The sequence below is a fragment of the Pteronotus mesoamericanus genome, unplaced genomic scaffold (genome assembly GCF_021234165.1).
Source record: "Pteronotus mesoamericanus isolate MK-2021 breed Mesoamerican mustached bat unplaced genomic scaffold, CSHL_Meso_final contig_657, whole genome shotgun sequence".
Lineage (NCBI taxonomy): Eukaryota > Metazoa > Chordata > Mammalia > Chiroptera > Mormoopidae > Pteronotus > Pteronotus mesoamericanus.
In genome coordinates, this window is record NW_026555229.1 from 2,439,323 (window position 1) to 2,458,619 (window position 19,297).

The 19,297-nt window shown below is 35.6% G+C and overlaps 1 protein-coding gene across 3 annotated transcripts in view; it reads left to right on the forward strand.

Moving 5' to 3' along the window:
* Positions 1-19,297, forward strand: part of R3HCC1L (R3H domain and coiled-coil containing 1 like) — an 85,703-nt gene that overhangs the window by 26,254 nt on the left and 40,152 nt on the right. The window contains exons 3-5 of one of the 3 annotated variants that reach the window (XM_054581326.1): positions 9,613-9,653; positions 9,750-9,817; positions 15,055-15,150. The exons of 1 other annotated variant lie outside the window; for it this stretch is intronic. The gene's annotated coding sequence lies outside the window, so the exon portion shown is untranslated. The remainder of the gene's footprint in view (positions 1-9,612; positions 9,654-9,749; positions 9,818-15,054; positions 15,151-19,297) is intronic. One more of the 3 variants, XM_054581327.1, reaches the window with a different exon arrangement.

Below are 19,297 nucleotides of genomic sequence, written 5' to 3' on the forward strand. Positions count from 1 at the left end.
CCTACTTTATGACATCTTCTTCAACCATTCTACTTAGCGATAGGCTTTCTCTGGGTTTTTATTGTTTACTGCTTTTCTCTTTATTTGACAATTATATACCACCTTAAAATAACTTAAAAAAAATTCTTATCCTCCCAGTTAGGTAGAGACGACTTAAAGGGGAGGGGGGGTATATTATTCACGTGGTTCAAACCATGTTATTACTTGTCCTACATTATTATCTTCATTGTCCCTAACATAGATATTAGTATAATATGTACACTTAATATTTGTTTGCAAGTAATTACCTATTGTTAGCTTTTACCAGTCTTATCTTTCTTTTAACATCATAAGAATAATAGATTAGAATGCAGTTTAAGTACCTTGGCCATGTTTGTTCAGTAGATTATTCTTTCTTGAAAGCTTTCTGTAGCACTCTGTACTGGCTTCCTGATCCTTAAAGGAGCATTGCTCTGAAGATATGGTTGTATTCTAAGGTAATTTATTACTCTTGAAACTCTAATTAGTAAACTTCATTTGCATATAAGAGAAACTCCTCTTTATTAATTATTTAATATTTTCTTTGCCTGATTTAAAGTGAAATTTGCTTTGAAGTCTTTTGGTTTCTCAGTTTCTTACCAGCCACATTTGGCCTTTACACTTGCTAGCATAGCTGCAAGGAGGGAGGATATAGATAGAATTGTAACTATTTCTGACATACAGATTCTACCTCCTTTACAATTATTCTCTTGTTGCTATTGCACTTCAGTGTTTTGTTTTGTTTTTTAATTATGCTATGCTTTACTTTATCCCATTTTTTAGAAGGCATGTATTGTAATTAGTAGTTGTTAAGTGCAGGAATTTTGAAATTCTAACCAACACTAAAGCTGTAACTTAAGTTTCAGATATCTAACCTGTAAAATTGAGATAATTGCTACTACCTGTTAGTATGTAGTTGGGGTATATATAAAATACCATAGATAAGCCTGTGCTTTCAAAATTGACTCAGTGGTTTATTAGCTGTAGTCTGTGTATCCACAATGAGGAAAAAGATCAAGTTTCATGCATGTCAGGTTTGAGGTACAGTCCCCAAAGCCTTATCCATTTCAACTCTTTTACTGTTACTATAGGACATAGGATATTTGTAACCTGGGATAGATCCAGGAGAGTAACTAATTTCAAGTAAGTCTAGAAGCACAGATCAACCTTTAAATGTATAGTGAGGGAAAGAAGTTTTAGAAGGAAGTTTTTAACTTCTCTTTCCATCCTCCCAACCCCTGCCCAAGGTAGATTTACTGAGTAGAAAGAAGACTTTTATCTCTACCTTTCTATTACATATTATATTGTTATTGTTCAGTTATATTAAAGCTTTAATCGGACTGCCTTTTGAGATGGCCTATAATAATAGGTGCTAACATTAAACTTGGTGAACCATGGGGTTACCGTATCAATGGAGTGTGAAAGAGAACTAAGCTGCAGGCTGGTTCCCAGCCTGTAAGCCATGAAATCAGTTGTTGCTGATGCATGACTGTAGTCAGTGGAGTGTAAAATAAGTTGGGGGCATGAATTGTGTTATGTTTTGAGAAAAGCCTTTCCATGCCATAGTTTGTTTATGTCTTTTGGTGCCCCCAAGATCCTACTGGAATCATGTATCCTGTGTTTTTCATTTTGTTGATACTCAGATTTATCATGAAATATTTCTTCCAGTTACATAAGCTGTATTCTTTGTCCAACTGTGTGAAGAGAGACAAATACTATAATGTCCAAGGCAGACTAAAAATAAAATACTACAACTATTATATTCTGCTTAAAATTACATTTGAAAAACCATCTGTAGTAGGCATTTGATGTATAAGTTTCTGGTGTTTTTACATTCAGATTTGAAATTGTGTTCCACATTCCCCTTTAAAGCTTCTTCTAGTCAGAGAACTCTGTTATCAATTTCACTGGTCATTGTTCCCATGCTCACATGTGGCTCTGGAGAAAGGGAAGTGTGTAAAGAAGGACAAAGTTTGGTTGGAGGTGTTCTAATCGGAAGTATAGAGATTATTGTTAAGGGGAGAAGAAGAGAGGGAGTCCTCTCCTGACACCATATGGCTTTGAGGGTGAGGCAAGGTGAATGAGAAAGCTTCAGAGGCAGTAGCAAATTTTTATTGTCAGCACTTTTAAGTCTGGAAGGTTATTGGGAATGGGCAAGTCATGAAATTTCTTTCATTCTAGTTACCATATTTTGCCATATATGAAGTGTACTTTTTTGCCCAAATTTTTGAAGGAAAAATAAATTAGTACTGCACATGAGCATTGCACATGGGTAGTACTAACTCCGTATCTGTATAAATGTTTTTTAATTCTTTTATTTATGCTTGTGTGTTAAAAGTGTAACTCTAGAAAGCAGTAACGATATCTGTATGTAAAATAATACCCTGGAATATGATAATCGGTTTTGTTTCTAACTAAAAAATTAAAATGAATAAATTTTTTTCTTGAAAGTTTGGGCCCAAAATGTGGGTGCACACTATACGTGGCAAAATATGGTAGTTTTTTTGTTTTACTGCAACAGTCTTTGAACTCTCTTTGGTTGCTTTGCATTTATACAAATTGTAATCAAATTGTGAATACTTAGGAAATGAATATACTGTTGTGAGAGACCATCTTGCTGATGGTCAGGCAGTCTAGTATAGTAGTTAAACGCAGGGTCTTTGAAATCCTAACCAGCACTTAGAAGATGTGTGGTATTAGTTACTTAGGCTTCAGATTTCTCATCTGTAAAACTGGTATAATAATAGCCACCTCATAATATTATAGTGGTATCAAATGAGATAATACGTGTAAAATATTTAGCACAGTCTCTGTCATGTTGTAAGCACTCATTAAGTGGTAGCTGGTTATTTTTTCCTCTTTCTCTTCCTCTTCTAATATTGATACTATTCTACCACTAATTCACTTTTGCTTGTAGGGCCTAGACCTTAATGAAACAGAAAACATAATTAGACATGGTTCACAGCAGCAGATTTTGAAAAATATGTCATTGTTCTCTTAGGCATTGTTTAATAGATCTTTCTTAACCAAATAGAAACTCTATAAAAATACTTTTTTTAATGAAAGGAAAGGATTATTGTGTTGGCTTTAGATAGCTTTGCAAATGTGTATAAAAATTGATTATTGTAAAATGTATTTGGCTAATGCAAGTAAAAACAACCTTTTTATGAATTTAGGGTGTATACAGGAATAAAATACGAGTTCAAAGAATTGTCATTCCTTATTATTCACCTAACATGAGTTATTTTTTTCTAGGGAAGTGGTGTTTTTTTTATTTTTGTTTTTGTTTTAATTCTAAGGAGAAATATTTTATCTGGTGTTAAGAATAATCATAATTGAGTCCTTGTCCAGTGTGTGAGGCACATTTTTGTGGGAATGGGATGAAAAAGTCATCCCAATCATTTATACTAATGAAGATGAGCGTTAGTGTGGATAATACATTTGGTTTTTATGTGCATTAAGTGATTATTTTTGCAGCACAATTAACTTTCTGATTAAACTTTGCTCAGCTAGTATATCTTGAACACAAAGTGGGTGGAAAACTGGTTAAGCAGTTATGGTAGTGATAAAACTACTAAGTTACTACTTCAATAACTGTAAGTCTTAGATAAACCCCTCAACCAAAATGAGGTTATTTGACATGATTTTCAGAGGTCTTTTTCAGCTATTAAGTTTATAAAGATTAGTATGGCACTCAGGGAATGAAGCAGTGACACATTTTGGCCACCAGAGGGTGAAGTCCAATCAGTCAACTTGTGCTCTGCCTTTGACCGGAATGTGGCATCCTTGCGAATGAAGAGGACACATTGCTTTTCTATCCATTTAGTTTAAGATGTGGAGACTCTTGCTTTTCTGATTCTACTTGTATCAAATATCTTTCTGCCTTTTTCTTTACATAGCCATCTTTCCTAAGCCATCTAGATAGGACTGGGACAAATACATAAAGAAGGGAAGAGTAGAGGTTTCTAGTTGTCAGGGATTCATTTAATTTTGTTCTCTACTATAGTGAGTAGCTCTCAGATGATCCCATGGGCAACTTTGATGGCAAGCACAATAGTGGGTGGATGACCAAATTTAATTACTTGTGGCCACTTTTCTCCCCCAGAACACATGGGCACACATACAAATGTCACTCTTGCCCCCATTCCCTGTGAAATCTTGAGATGAAAGTGAAATGTCAGAGAAGTGTAATAGAATGAGCACAGCATTTGTAATTGAAATCTAGGTTCCAGTCTTGCTTTGCTACTTAATACCCATCTAACCATGGACACTACAACCTCGGATCCTCAATTTCCTTAATTCAGAAATTTAGGGCATTGAAGTGTGACTTCAGTAATGCAGTTCTAAGATTCTGTAAAAATTTTTTAATGTTTATGTGAAAGGCAGTACTATTGTTGATTTATTATAATTAAGTAGTATGTTGTTTAAATAGTACATATTTCTTTTTAGCTAGGAACAGGGGTATAGGCGTTGTTAAGGAATAAATATTAAAATATTAGCTCTGGTTTGTGTGGCTCAGTGGATTAGCGCCAGCCTGCCAACCAAAGGGTTGCCTGTTCGATTCCCAGTCAGGGCCCATGCCTGGGTTGCAGGCCAGGTCCCCAGTAGGGGGCATGCGAGAGGCAACCACACATTGATGTCTCTCCCTTTCTTTCTCCCTCCCTTCCTCTCTGTCTAAAATAAAATCTTTAAGAAATATATTAAAGTACACTACCATTACAGCAAGAATGACAGTAGCCATTCCACTGATACACTTTTCTGAACCCACAAATGAATACAAACAAATTACCTGAGTATTGGGCTCAGGGTAGCAGCAAAACAGTCAAGAGAGGGTGGATTAGGAGCTAAGCCAAGGTGATTCGCGTTATAGTTGGCTATGAAACATTTAGAGAAGTCATTTGGGGATATGTGAACTAAGAAAAAAGAGGGCATGTGGGTTCTGGGACTCTATCACAAAGCTGGAGTCAGTCCATTTCTTCCATTCACATTAGTGGAAATAACTGTGATACAAAGTCCAGTTATACGAGTCTGAATTGCTGTCTGAGAGCACAGGATAATGTGGAAGGAACAAAGAGGGCATGGAGTCCAAATAGTCAAGCTGAGATGAGTGTTTAGAAGGTGACAGAGCAAATGGATGCTGAAGTGTGCTTGTGGAAACAGGCAAGGATTAGTACTTATGATTTGATATGTACACAAGAAAGTAGAAGCCAAGCAGGCAGATTAGATAGAAACAGCATTTTAGGGTTATGTGCAAAAGACAAAATTTTAATCTGTTCTGGTTTTACTCGCCTTCCTTGATGTTGGTAGTTCACTTGGTATATTCAAGGCTCTACGTGTTTGAGGTTAGTGATTATGTCACTGAAAAACTTTGTGGTTTGTATGGTTCCAATAGCTTCACACTCCACTGGATACACATATTCACAGATCTGCTCACTACTGCTGCAGAGTTCATTTCACAGAACTGGCTAGTAAAAAATTTGGCAGGCAAGCTAGCTTTTCACGTGTTCCTAGGAATGGAGCCCAGCTGTTCCCTTTGGGCTTTGCACTTTGAGCTGTTGGAATTCATTGGGTTAGCAGCTAGAAAGAATGAAACTAACATTTTCAGCGTAGTTCTTGACAGCAAAGCAGAGGTGTTAGAATTTCTGTTTTAGAGGTTTACACTGCAAGTAACCTAACCCGATTGTGTGTCTTAATATTACTGGGCTTCTGACCACTGAAATATGGCCTGGATCGATGGTGGTTTGGAGAAAGTAGAAAGAGGGCTATCCATCATTCAGAGGCTCCATCTGATAATGCTGCTTTCACCATGCAGCCATCTGTCCATCCATCCATCAGTAGGATGAAATGAGATTTAGCGGAACAGGCAGCCGTAACTCTGAGACACTTTCTAACCAACGATTGCAGTCCTGCCCCGAGTCTGACCACAAAGCACAGTGCTGGGGTTTGGCGGGATGTGGTAGCAAGCACAGTCTCATTCCCGTTAGCCTAGAGGGTGTTCAATATGAGGCTGAAGCACAGCCTTATTTCCCATACAAAATTGACTAACTTTGGCATGCCGATCAAACAATTCTCTTTCAGCTCCCTATTGTTTTACAGGTTGAGCAGACCTTTTTGATGGAGAATTTTTTTGTTTGACTTGGAGAAGAAATAGAATTAAGATGTGATTTCATCTTGCTGGAATCCCATCACACAGTTTAGCCTTTAACCTGTATATTATATTGGTAGAATGCTTTGTAAATGGCAATGAATCAGGAAGACCACCTTCTTCTTAAAAGAAGAATTGTGGGTACTTCTGCTGGCAATTCCCAGCTTGTCATGGTAATGAGGGAATGAGGCTAAATTAAATTCAAGGATAATTCAGTGATTTTATTTTGTACAGATTCTTTGTCCTTTTGAATAAATTTTTTACCTAGGTTGTTAGGTAGCAGAAATTGAATTTTCTTTCTTTTCTCTCTACTCTTTATTAGTGCTGCCAATATGAAAGGAAAGAAAATGTGGACAGAAAAATTGGTAAAAGATTAGCAGAAAGAAGCTGGATTATCCTAAAATGGATAGTCAGGCTCTGTTAACTGTTATCTTCCTGGTTCCCCTGCTTTTCCAGGGCACTGAACCTTCAGAGAGCCTCCTGGTCAGTATAGTTCTGTGCTCATGTTGCTACCTGGTACCTTCTCTAATTATGGGCAGCTTCCCTGATGGTTGGTTTTTTTTGTTTTGTTTTTTTGTTTTTGGTGGGGTTTTTTTTGGGTTTTTTTTGCAGTGGTCACTTCAGACCTCAGCTCCTGTTCTTTGTTCTGAAGCCTTGCTTTTCATTTCAGAATGGGGGAGGGGTCCGGGAGCCTAATGTACCGGAGATGCCTCGGAAATGAGTGTCTTGGATGGATTCCTGGGCCTATTGATCCACCGGCAGTTTATGCATCCTGACATTCATAATCTCGGTAGGCTGCTGATGTTCCTGATTAATGGGCCCAGGGGCTGTCCATCCGTCACTTCACATTAATTACTGAAGAGGTGTTTTTCCAGTGATTTACCTGACAGCGGGCTGTGATAAATACCCCTAAGTAGAGTGGGCAGTGATTAATCACAGGGCCACACCCCTCCCCCTGCTTACCCTTCACCCTAACCACAGGCCAGCATTGGGACCTGACCAGAGGGTGCCCCCTCCCCATAAGCTATCTGTCTTCATAATTGTTTGTGGATGCATATTTATTGGGGCATGGGACCTGGCAGATAGCATTCTAGAATTTGTGCCAAAGATGATGAAAAATAAACCTTCCCAGTAGGAAGAGTAACTGGTGTGTTTTTACATGGGGCAGAGAAGTGTTATATAAGCTTCCTTTATGTTACTATAAAGAAATCTGATAGGAATAGTGCCTACCTACTATGCGTGGACTTGACACCATGATAGTTGCTCTGCAAGCCTTAAAGAGAGGAGAAAGCACAGTTTTTGTCTTTGAGGTATTTGTAGTCTATTTAGGGAGATTCTGTTAATAAATATGAAACGTTAGAGGACATTTCAAGGCACTAATATAATCATGGGAGGATTGGGATAGCACTCCAGGATTCCATTTCTTACCTTGTGGCCTTAGAAAATAAAATTAAATTAAACATTTATTTGAGTCTTTTCCATGTGTTATGTCAGGTACTGTATTCCAACTCTGGAAATAAAAAGATAAATGAGATCCAGTGGCAGATCTCAGTGAGCAGAAGTATACTGTCTCTAGCTTAGGTTTATCAAGTTATTAAAATAGGCTTTTCCAGGAAGTTAAGTACAGTAAGTGAATTTAAAATTAATTAAAAATTTAAAGTCATTTAAAATTAATTTAAAATAAAATTCCACATTAATTTTTTTCTCTGAATATTTATTGAGTACCTTTTGTGTTCCTGGGAGTGCATTGGCATGTGAGAAACAGCATCTGCCCTTAGGAAACTATATTATAAAGGATGAGATGACATTTATAAATGAAACATTTAAACAAGAATATAAGGTAGTATATGATGACAAATGAATACTATAGATAATGAATGCACAAGAAACCACAGAAGGGTGAAATCAATGTGTCTTCAAATAGTCAAAGGAAAAAACTGGATTTGAGATAAGCCTTTTGAATAAATAGTGAGTAGGATTGTTTAAACTGAGATAATTCAAAGAGGGCATTTCAGAAGTTGGCATGAACAGACTGTTGAGGCCATCCAGTTGCAGAATGGAGGATTTGTGTCTAAAAGTGCTAGAAACATGATTGAAACAATAGGCTAGCACCAAATTGAGGAGAGCCTTGAATGCCAGGTAAGCTTAGTTTCTATCTTGTAGACTGGGGAGCCACTAAGGTTTTTGAGCAAGGAATTTTGAAAAAGTGTGTTTTAGAAAGAAATTATTATATATGGACATACTTAATGTCATTTGGGCTTGTCAGAACAAAACTTTCCAGATTAAAAATATAGTTTATATAACTGTCTGTGCAATGCAAAGAATTGTGTGGTTTGGTTATGTATGAAGTAGATAGTAGAGTTGATAGTTAAAGGAGACTAAGTTTTACAGTCTTTATTCATGCAAAATTAAATAAAGTCATGGAAGTTTCAAGTAATGACTGCAGAGTTAGGAAAGACTATAGCCTCGAGTTTTAAGAAAGAAATTGATCTTTAGTCTTACTAATGTAACTTCATTACAGTTGCACTAATTACTCACTAGCATTAGGTAGGTATATTTTCAAGCCAAGAATCAGAAATGAGTCAGTGCTGTCAGCTGTATTTTAGTAGGAATTGCTACAGAATGTGAATTTCTTTAAAGAGTGAAGATATAACTTACGTACAGTAAAATTTGTCATTTAAAGAATATATTCTGTGAATTTTGACAAAAGCAACAGTCATGTAACTCCCATATAATTAAAATATAGAACAATTCCATCAAGCCAAAAATTCCTCTGTACCCCTTTGTTGTCAACCCCTACGATTCTGGCAACTATTGATATATTTCCTGTCCTTAAAGTTTTGCCTTTTCTAGAATTTTATATAAATGGAATTGTATTTCTCTAGTGATAAACGACGTTAACAGTTTTTGGTGTGCTTATTTGCCATCTTTATAACTTCTTTGATGAAGTTCAAATTTTTGGCTTTTGGATACTGAGTTTTGAGAGTTTCATTATATATTCTAGATAAAAGCCTTTTATCAGTTATGTGATTTGCAAATATTTTCTCCTATCTGTGGTTTCTTTTCACTCTCTTAACAGTGTCTTTGAAGGGCAGAAGTTCTTAATTTTGCTGACGTCCAGTTTATTGATTTAAACATTTTTTAATTTTATGAATAATGATTTTGGGGTTGTATCTAAGAAATCATTGCCTAACCCAAAGTCACAAAGATTTTCTCTTGTATTTTCTTCTAGTAGTGTTACAGGGCTTTGATTCATTTTGACTTAATTTTTGTATTTACTGTGACATATGGATAGAAATTATCTTCTTCTTGTTATATCAATTTTTTTTAGCACCATTAATTACAAATACTATTCTTTTTTTTCAAATTCCCTTTTTATCTTGTTGAAAATCAGTTGATCATATATGTGAGTCTATTCCTGGTCTCTCTTTTTTTTTTTTTTTTGACAGCCACCCTTTCTGCAGTACCACACTGGTTTGATTACTTTACAGTAAGTTTGAAATCAGATACTGTGAGTTCTCCAACTTTATTTTTTCAGAATTGTTTTGGCTATTGTAGTTCCTTTGCCTCTCTCTGTCTATTTTAGAATCAGCTTGATAATATCTGAAATCTAACACACTTCGGGACGGTCTGTGGAGAAGATTCTGTGAGTGGGTGAGAAATCTCCTTGTTTCTATGCTTTTCAAGGGTTCTATATTCTCATGATAGCCTACATTTAGCCTTTAGCAATTTTTAAAACGTTTCAACTGAGTTCTTGCTGGCATGTATGCTGTCCAGCATTTACTACAGGTAAGGAAGTGAGCCTGTCATCTTTCTTTACATTTTGGGTTAGTTGCTTCTCTGATGAGTTCAAAAAGTTAATGATTTTGCACATTACTCACCTTTTATTTTGTTTTAAGAGTGAAAATGGCATTTTTTACCTTTCTATGAAATAAGCAGAATCCAGAAGTCCCAGTTATTTATATGAGGATGTGATTTTGATATGGGATTTTCGCTGATCAGAATACCATTTAAATTTTTCCCTTTTCAATTTCTATCCCCACATTGTTTTGTTTGTTCATTCTTTCATTTATTCATTCTACAGAACAAACAGCATTGAGTCTGTGCTGTATGCCCAGACACTGTGGTAAAGTATTGGGGATACAATGATGAACAAGAAGACATAATTACCTTTCTAATAAGCAAATAGTATGCTGCGGGTAACTAGACAAAGAAGTAATTATAGTAAAATATAAGAGCTGTAACAGGAGAAGTATATGGCAGAGGTGCCTAGTCTACTCTAGCATGATTATCTCAGAACCTCAGAGAAAAAGCTGTGGTGGAGACCTAAAGGTTATATAGAAATTAGGTAGGTGAAGATGGTTAGGAGGCTGCAGGGGAGTAGGCTAGTTAGAAGGAAGAGACTGTGTAGAGGCTAAGATGAGAAAAACTCCATAAAACAAACAACTTGGAGAGTTCAAGAATCTGAAAGAAGTTTGATGTGGTTGTACAGGGTGTGTCAAAAGTAGGCTTCCAGTTATGTATATGCGAAACACTGAGTTTCTTCTTTCATTATTATTGTATTCTTTATGAACAACTGTAAACGTACTTTTGCCCTACTCTATAGCATATAAGTACAGAAGTGAGAAAAACTAAGAGAAATTGATTATAGTCATGTTAGGAAGAGTTTTGTAAGATATGTTTAAAAAGTTGATCTTATCACAAGAATGATGGGAAGTCATTGAAAGGTTTGGGGGTTGGAGGATGTTTGAGCAGCTAATTGTTTTTAAAAGGGTTATTCTGGAAGCAAGATGAAGATGAATAGAAAGGAAGCAAAACTGACCAAGTTAGATGGGTTTTACAGTAGTTTGGGCAGTTGTGTGTGTTGGTTTAGTCTGGAGTATATTAAAGATAGGGAAACTGGACAGATTAAAGATATACTTACGTGTGAAGATCAGTGGAACTTGCTGAATGAGTGAGGGAGAGGGAAAACTTGAAGTGTGTGCAGTAAAATAAAAATCTTGGTATGTTTCTGTATAACTTCCAAGTTTCCTTTCTTCCTCCCTTGAGAGAGAGAGTAGAAGAAAATATCCTTGGTTTACTTTAATAAATACAACCATTCATGGTCCAAGATTCAAAAGTCATTGAGGTTTTGGGTGGCAGTAAGTCAGAAGCAGGGGAAAAGAAACAATATTTCAATAATAGTTAAGTCATGGCGAATAAAGTTCTCTTCCCTGATTGTTTTTGAGTATTGAGAAAAACAGAAGACAATGATTCCTTCAGTGTTGATGTTTAGCCTCTTGGTATATAAGCAAATAAAATCTTCAAACCAGCTTCCCTGCTCTTTGGGAACAAAAATAACATGTCATTGATCTTCTCAAAGAACTGTTCCATGCAGAGTCAAACTATATTTAATCACATAATTTTCTTGGTTTTCCCAGATGTTTTTATTCAACATTAGTGCAGTGGATAGTATAGAAACCTTTTAGAACTTCTATTACAGAGTTCAAGTTTTCTAAGACTCTAGAGTCACTTGAGGTAGTGACCTCCACTGTTAATAGCTGTGGCAAGTTTTATGCAGAACACAGTGGTGGGTGCCAACAGAGTTTTCAAAGTATTGAGAGGGCAAAGTGTGATTTTCAGAAAAGGGAAAGTTAGTGATAAAAAGCCTATGATTCAAGGTTTCAAAAGTGGTTAAGGTAGGAAGGTGGGTGTGGAGTTCATGAAGGTAAATAATTTTCTTTTACTTCTCAAAATAATGACTTTAAATATGGTACATTATAGTGTTAAACTTAGGCAGTTGTGATTTAGAAAATTTAGAGTTCTTTGCTGAGGATATACTTTGGGTTGTAGAGTTGTGAGCACTGAAGAGCAGGAGTATCAGTCAAAGCTAGGTTTCAGTTCTGGCTCCCACACTTACTAGCTAGATGTATGACCTGAGTGTTAGCTGCCTTATCTGTAAAATGGTAATAATAATTATACAGACCTCAAGGATTTATGATGGTTAAATGAGAAAATATATATGAGCACTTAGTACAGTGCTTCATTCATTAACTTTGTTAGGGTAGTATACATTTAATTTACATTGCCATGTACAGTTTTTTAAATCTAACATACTATAAGGTTTTTATAATCTCAGATACATTTATGATCTTAATGCTTTTCAGCATTTTTCATAATTGGGGTATGTCTGTATATTAACAATATGTAAAAATGGGTAATACTTTTAAAATGTAGAGCATCATTTCTTTGATGGTGGTAGTACATTTTGGTTTTCAAGAGTGAACCAGGTACGGAAGATAGGCCTTTAATCTGGCTCTGGTGTAATCTTGCTCTCACCATTAATTTGCATATATACAAGTTAAAGAGTCTGTGTTAGTAAGAAAATAGCTAATGAATTGAATTAAAAAATAACCATAAAGAATTCTTAATTTTCATCAAGAATACACATACCTTTCATCTGTTCACAGTCTCAAATTAAGGAAAAACATCTGGATTACTGTTGCTTTGTGTTAGGAGCATTTGTTTTTATTTTTGCATATTTACCAGTCATTTATTGAATACCATCCATGTGCCAGGAATGGTGCTGGGCATTGAGGATATAACAACAATAAGGCATTTCTTGCTTTCAGGAAGCTGAAGGTATAATTGAGAGGTAAAGTCGGTTTGTTATAGCAGCAGGGAGTAGAAAATACCTACGCCACATTTACTCAAGGAATATTTATTGACATCTACCACATGCAGTAGGCATTCAGAGACCATTTAAGGCTGCATGTCAAAAGGAACAGTCCTGAACCATCCTTGGCAAGTAGGCCTTCAAATGGCAATGGAGAGTCTTGGATTTAGAGTTACTGAAGGACAGGCACAGTCTAATCATATACAAGGCTAGACCTCTGAAAACTCCCTCATCAGCTTTGCTGACCTACTAGTGTTCCTCTGGCTTTTCATTTTTATGGCTCAGTTACGTCTTTTGGAGCAGCTTTTGAAGAGGTGAAAGGAGGTAGTTAGGATTTCTGATCTCCTAATTGATGCATTTATTCCTGTCTTTCCTGGAGGATGGTCAAAGGTATTAACATGGAGGGCACTAAAACACACTGGTATGTTCATGTTGCCATTAGGCAGTTAGGAGCACAAACATTGGAGGCAGATGATCAAGATTAGAATCAGCCACATTCTAGTTTTTTGGCCTTTGGCATTTTATTTAATATCCTTGTGTCTTGTCTGTACAATTGGACTGGTAGGATCATTTTGTAGGGTTGGGAGGCTTAAATGAAGAAGTTATATTTTGAATGTCACCAAGTAAGCAAATAATATCTGGTAAGGGGCCAAAATAGGTATCACAATGTTCATATATTAAAGTTCATACGCTTTGCTCAAATGAAAAGCATCTCAGATCCTTACTTAGAAGCCTTTTTTTTTTTCCTTATTTTGTATGTAATTTGCACATGCTGGAATTTAACAATACTCATTAGATGGAGAGAGAAAAATGCTTAGAGTAGCAAGAAGTGACAGGTGGGGAAGAGAAAGAAACAATAAAAAGCAGGTACTATGCTTTAAAAAAAACAGTAATTTGGAGGTCGTGACATAGTTGTGTTGTGTGTTGGTGAGAGCAGCCTGTCACAATAAGGCTTCAACCTGTCACTTTGTGCACGGCCAGTTTAGTAGTTTGAATAGAGCTGATTGTCTGCTCATTCTGTTTCCCATTAATTAATGCTTCCTGCATACCTTTGAATAAGGTCTGTGTAAGATCCTCTAAATAATACCTGGTTTAAAATGTTGTTTTCCTGTTAATTTAAATTACAACATGTATCTTATAAACCTGGTTTGAATAGAAGTAAGAATAAACCTCCAAGTAGATGTAGGAATTATTTTGCATTTTTAAGTATGAAATATGTCATGGCATTAACTAGTGCAAGTTCATTTATGGGAGGATGTGTTAAGAAAACTACAGGAGAATCAGTTGTGGTTCATTAGCAGATTTAGAGTTTTTAAAATATGAAGCCATTTCTCTGCTATTCAAGTATACTTTTTCATATTACAAGTGCCTCCGTTGTGCTGGATAAAGTAAAGTATGTTTTAAAGTGAAGCTCTTTTGCAGAAGAAGGACATTTCTTGGTTATTTGCAGAATGTGCTTGACTTTGGGAGGGGAGGATCTTGAAAATGTAGAAATTTAATATATTCCTAACTTTATTATTTTGATAAAGACTCTTGGTTAGGTGGTATAATCTTATATTTTTTACTTAATGTTTTACTTTCCCTTTTATTTTGTTCTACAACCAAAATTCCAAATCATTTAAAATAGAGATTCTTTTTCATTCCTGATATGAAAGTTTCTGATGTTGGATATGCTGTTTTAATATAATGTTTTTAAAACAATCAAATGAAGCAATTTAGTGAAAAAATTTGATTTTAAATGATAAGAATCTAAAATTTTTTAAATTAAATAATGAAATAGATTTAAAAATAACAGTGCAAATGGTAAGTAGTTTATGGAACTTTTTCCCATCACATTATATGTATGAATTTGTACTGTGTCATGACATGTTTTTAAGTGGTGTGCAAAAAATTTTTGAAAAGAACTGGCTTAGTCTTTCTGTATAGGAATCTGTGTTTATAGCAGGTGAGTCTCGTTCACAGAGCTTTTTAAAAAATAGAAAAAGGTCTAGATGCATGTACAGCAAAATGTTAATAGTGGTTATCTTTGTGAAGTGAACATACAGGTTTAATAAAAAGATTTATTGTATAATGCTTTTTTATGTTAGGGAAAATATAGAAATATTCTTTTTTTGGTCTTTATTCTTCATTAATTTTTTTCATAAAACTATCCTCTATTACAGAGCTTTGAGCCATCTATTATCTTTAAAAAGGGTAACCTGTTTAAAGAAATCTTTTTTTTTCCTTTTCTACTTAGATACTTCATTCTTCAGGCAGTAGCCCCCATAGTGACCAAGATAAAGAACTTTGTAATCATTTTGTCATCAGAACACGGAGACCCCTATAGAAGTTTGTAAGTGAATTTAACTGCAACATTCACAAGATCACCCAGTACTCCAAAGATATGCTGTTGGCATTGCTAAAGAAGCAAAATTTGTGTTCCTTAGACTGATTGAATTCAAATGACTGAAGAACTGATTTTGTGCAGGCTTTAATGAATCCTGAACTTCGCTAAAGCAAAAATAACTTTTAAGAAAGATGTTGAATATGTGAGCTTGATTTATGTAAATTCTGAGGCTCAAGGTGCCTTAACTGTCCTGAGGAGAATAATTGAGCAATTCAGAATATCATATTCTACTTAATACTCCTCTTGCATTTCTAATAAAGATATGACAAAGCAGGAATTGATAGACTTTCTAATCTTATAGTTGCTCATTTTTGTTCCAGTATTTGAAACCTATAGGAAATATGCCTTTATTATAGTCCTCCCCATCCTCCATTGGCATTATCAGTTCTTCCCTTCCTATTATATCATTCTTCCTTACCTCAACTTGTTCTCTAACCCATTCCAATGAGGTATTTGTCTCTCTAATCCTGCTGAAATGGTTCTAATATCACCAGCAACCTCTGTCTTGTCAAATTCAGTAGAAAAATTCTCAGTTCTTCCTATTTCATCCTTTACATTTAATACAGATTATTCCTCTTGCCTTTCAAAATATTTTCTTCACATGGCTTCTAGGATGCTACTTGTGTTTTCTTCTTTAGTCTCTTTTGCAGGCCACATTTCATCTTTGTGACCTTTAAGGGTTTAGCTCCCCCATGACCCAATCTCCTTGGCCTTCTGTCTTTATTACTACTAGATGGTCTTATCCTATTCCTTGGCTTGAATTTTTATCTCCAATTTTTATGCTGCCTCTGAGCTTTAAACTTGTATATCCAATTGCTCCCTTAACAACTATATAGGATATCTCCCAGGCATTCAAATATAAAATATCCAAATCATAATTTCTGATTCCTTTTTTTCCATTTCCTTCCCTGGTCTTTCTTTAGTCAGTATAACTGTAATCACTCAGGTCTATCAGACCAAAACTCTCAAGTGACTTGTCTCTTTCCTTCTTCACATCCCATATACTCAGTCCACCAAAATTCTGTCTTTGCCTTCAGAATATATCATTGATCCAACCACTACTTGTTATGTCCACTGTTACTACCCTAGACATCCTGCATGTTTGTTAGTTTGCAGACTTCTTTACAGATTTTCCTCCTCCTACTCTTCCTATAGTCAATACCTCACACTTCTGCCTGATTGCTCTTTAACAGTGGTAAGTCAGGTCACACCATTCTCTTGCTGAAACCTTTCAGTGATGTCCCAGCACGTTCAGAGTAAAAGCTCTTGCCTTGGCCTGCAAACCCCTACTTGTTCTGGCCCTTAGCTATCTTACTGACATCTGTTCCCCTTCTTAGTCTGCTGTTACCACATCTGTTTTCCTGTTATTCTGTGGACTTTTCAACCTGGTCCTGCCTCAGAATTTTTGCTCTTTTTTTTTTTCCTGGAATTCTCTTTTCCATAGATAACTTGTGTGACTCACTGACTCAATTCAAGTATCAGCTCAGGTATTAACTCCTTGGAGTGGTCTTCACCACTTTATCATGTTGTCTTCCCTTCTAAAATAGCCACATACATTGCCATCACATTGATCTCTGTCCCTGCTTCATTTCACTCCATTGCCTTTATCAGTATCAGGCATTGTATGTTTAAATGTATACTTATTTTTTGTCTCCACCGTTACAGAGTAAGCTTCTTGAAGCCAGAGGTTCATTGCTTTGTTCATAGTGCCTGGGTGGGACTTGGTATATAATAATATTCAATAAATGTTTGTGGAATGAATGAATGAATGGGGCTCCCAATCTTAATTGGAGGTTGGGGTGCATCACCTATTGAAAAATCTCACTTGCTGTGATTTAACATTTAGTGCCAAAATCAGTGCTATGGCATTGTAGATACAATGACAAAAAGTAGCCCTAAGTTGAAGAACCTAACAGTTTAGAAGAGAGCTGGACATGCAAACCCATGATTGCAAAGCAGTATGATAATTGCTTTAATGGAGGTAAAATATATAATGGGAACTTACAGGTAGTACCATAATATATCAGGAGGAGTCAGTGACAAAGTTATAGGGGAGATAACCTTTATGGTGAGAATTGAAGGTCAGGTAGAGACTGTCAGGCAGGTATCCAACTGAGAAATAGTATACCTTAAACCACAGAGGTGGAAGAAGGCAGCTGGGCATATTTCTAGTACGACCAGGAATTGGAATTGATGAAATTTAAATTCTGAAATTAGAAGTGGCTGGAGATGTGGCTGGGCAGATAGGCAGTTCTAGTGGTTGCAGTGGAGCTAGACCATGTAGGGCCAAATATGCTATAAGGATACTTTAAGAGCCACTCAAGAATTTTGAACAAGAAAATGACCAAATCTGATTTGTATTTTAGAAAATCACTGGAAGCAGTGTAGAAGTAGAATGAACGGGGCTTGGTAATTTATTGAAATGTCAGGAATAATGACTCCCAGGTATTCTGGCTTGAATAACTGGGTTGTTAGCGATACCATTCACCAAACTATGAAATTAAGGAGAGAAGAATAGTGAATCTTTCTGAGGGGATGTCTAGAATTTAAAAGTATATCATTATCATAGTGCTTAGAAGTTGTTTGTTTACTTGTGTCATGTAATATTTTATATATTACATTTAGTTATAAATATGCTAAGTCTACTTCTCAGATATTTTTATTCCTTTACAGATGGACATATATGCTGCTGAACTACTGAAGGATGTTAGCCTCTCTTAGTTTTGCCTGTTTATCACTAGACCAATAAGAATAAGAATGTTTTTGATAGTATAGTGAAACAAAGGAAGTTATTTTATTAATATGCAAAGAAATGATTCTGAGTCTAGGGCCCTCTGCAGTTTTAAACATATATAAAAAGCCCTCTTTTCAGGAAAAAAAAAGTTAAGTTAGAATAAATGGTCCTAAGTTTGTTGAGGGTAACCTTACCACATACAAATGTTGTCTAATCTGTCTTAGTTTCTGATTGATGAAACATAAGTAGACTCTACTTTTTTGATGCTTTTTTTTTTTTTTGGATCATTTTGAACATATGGAATAAAAAAGTGTTTGTACAGAGAAAAGCTTATTTATACATTATTTTTTTAGTTCATTTCTGGGCCTGGTATATTCCCTTGTCGCTAAAAGTGAAAAAATACGAAACAGGCAAAACAAGCAAAAAAGCAGAGTGTTCATTCTTGTGACATTAAGGTTATGTCACAAGACCAGTGCTGTCCCTTTAGAAGTATAACATGGACCACAAATATGGGCCACATATGTAATTTTAAATTCTCTAGTATCCACATTTAAAAATACAAAAATAAACAGATGACTTAAATGTGTTTGTGTAACCTGTCATATTCAAAATAGTACCATTTCAACAAATAATAAAAAAGTATTAATGAAACCTTTTACTTTTTGGGGTGGTATACCAACTCTTTGAAATCTATGGATATTCTACATGCACAGCACATCTCAATTTAGATTAGCTGCTTTTCAAGTGCTCAGTAGCTATGTGTGGCTAGTGGCTACTGTATTGGACAGTGTAATTCTAAATCATTCTTGACCAAAAAGTAGAGGTTGCTTCAACATTCTACAACATTTGAAGGTGTCTTTCAACATCAGGTAATTTATGTGCTGCTTGTTTTATTGTCTTGTCAAGTATATTAAAGAGGTCACTTTTTTCATTCATCTTTTTCCTAATTATAGTGATTTTGTCCAGTAAAGATCTGTTTTATCAATTTTCATTGCTTTTGCTTTCCACTACAGCAGTTTATAGTAATGGCCTCTTATACTAAAACAATAGCAAATCTTTGAATTTTACTGATTATGTTTTTAATTATGCCGTATTTATGCAAAATTCCCTGGCTGGTGTGGTTCGGTTGGAACGTCAGCCTGTAGAACTAAGAGTTGTGGGTTCAATTTCCAGTCAGGGCACGTGCCTGGGTTGTGGCTTTGGTCCCTTGTTGAGGATTATACAGGAGGCAACCTTTTGCCTCCTGTTTCTCTCTCACGTGCATGTTCTCTTCCCTCCTCTCTCCCTCCTTTCCCCTCTCTCTAAAATCAGTAAGCATGTCCTCGGGTGAGGATGAAAATAATAATAATAATAATAAAA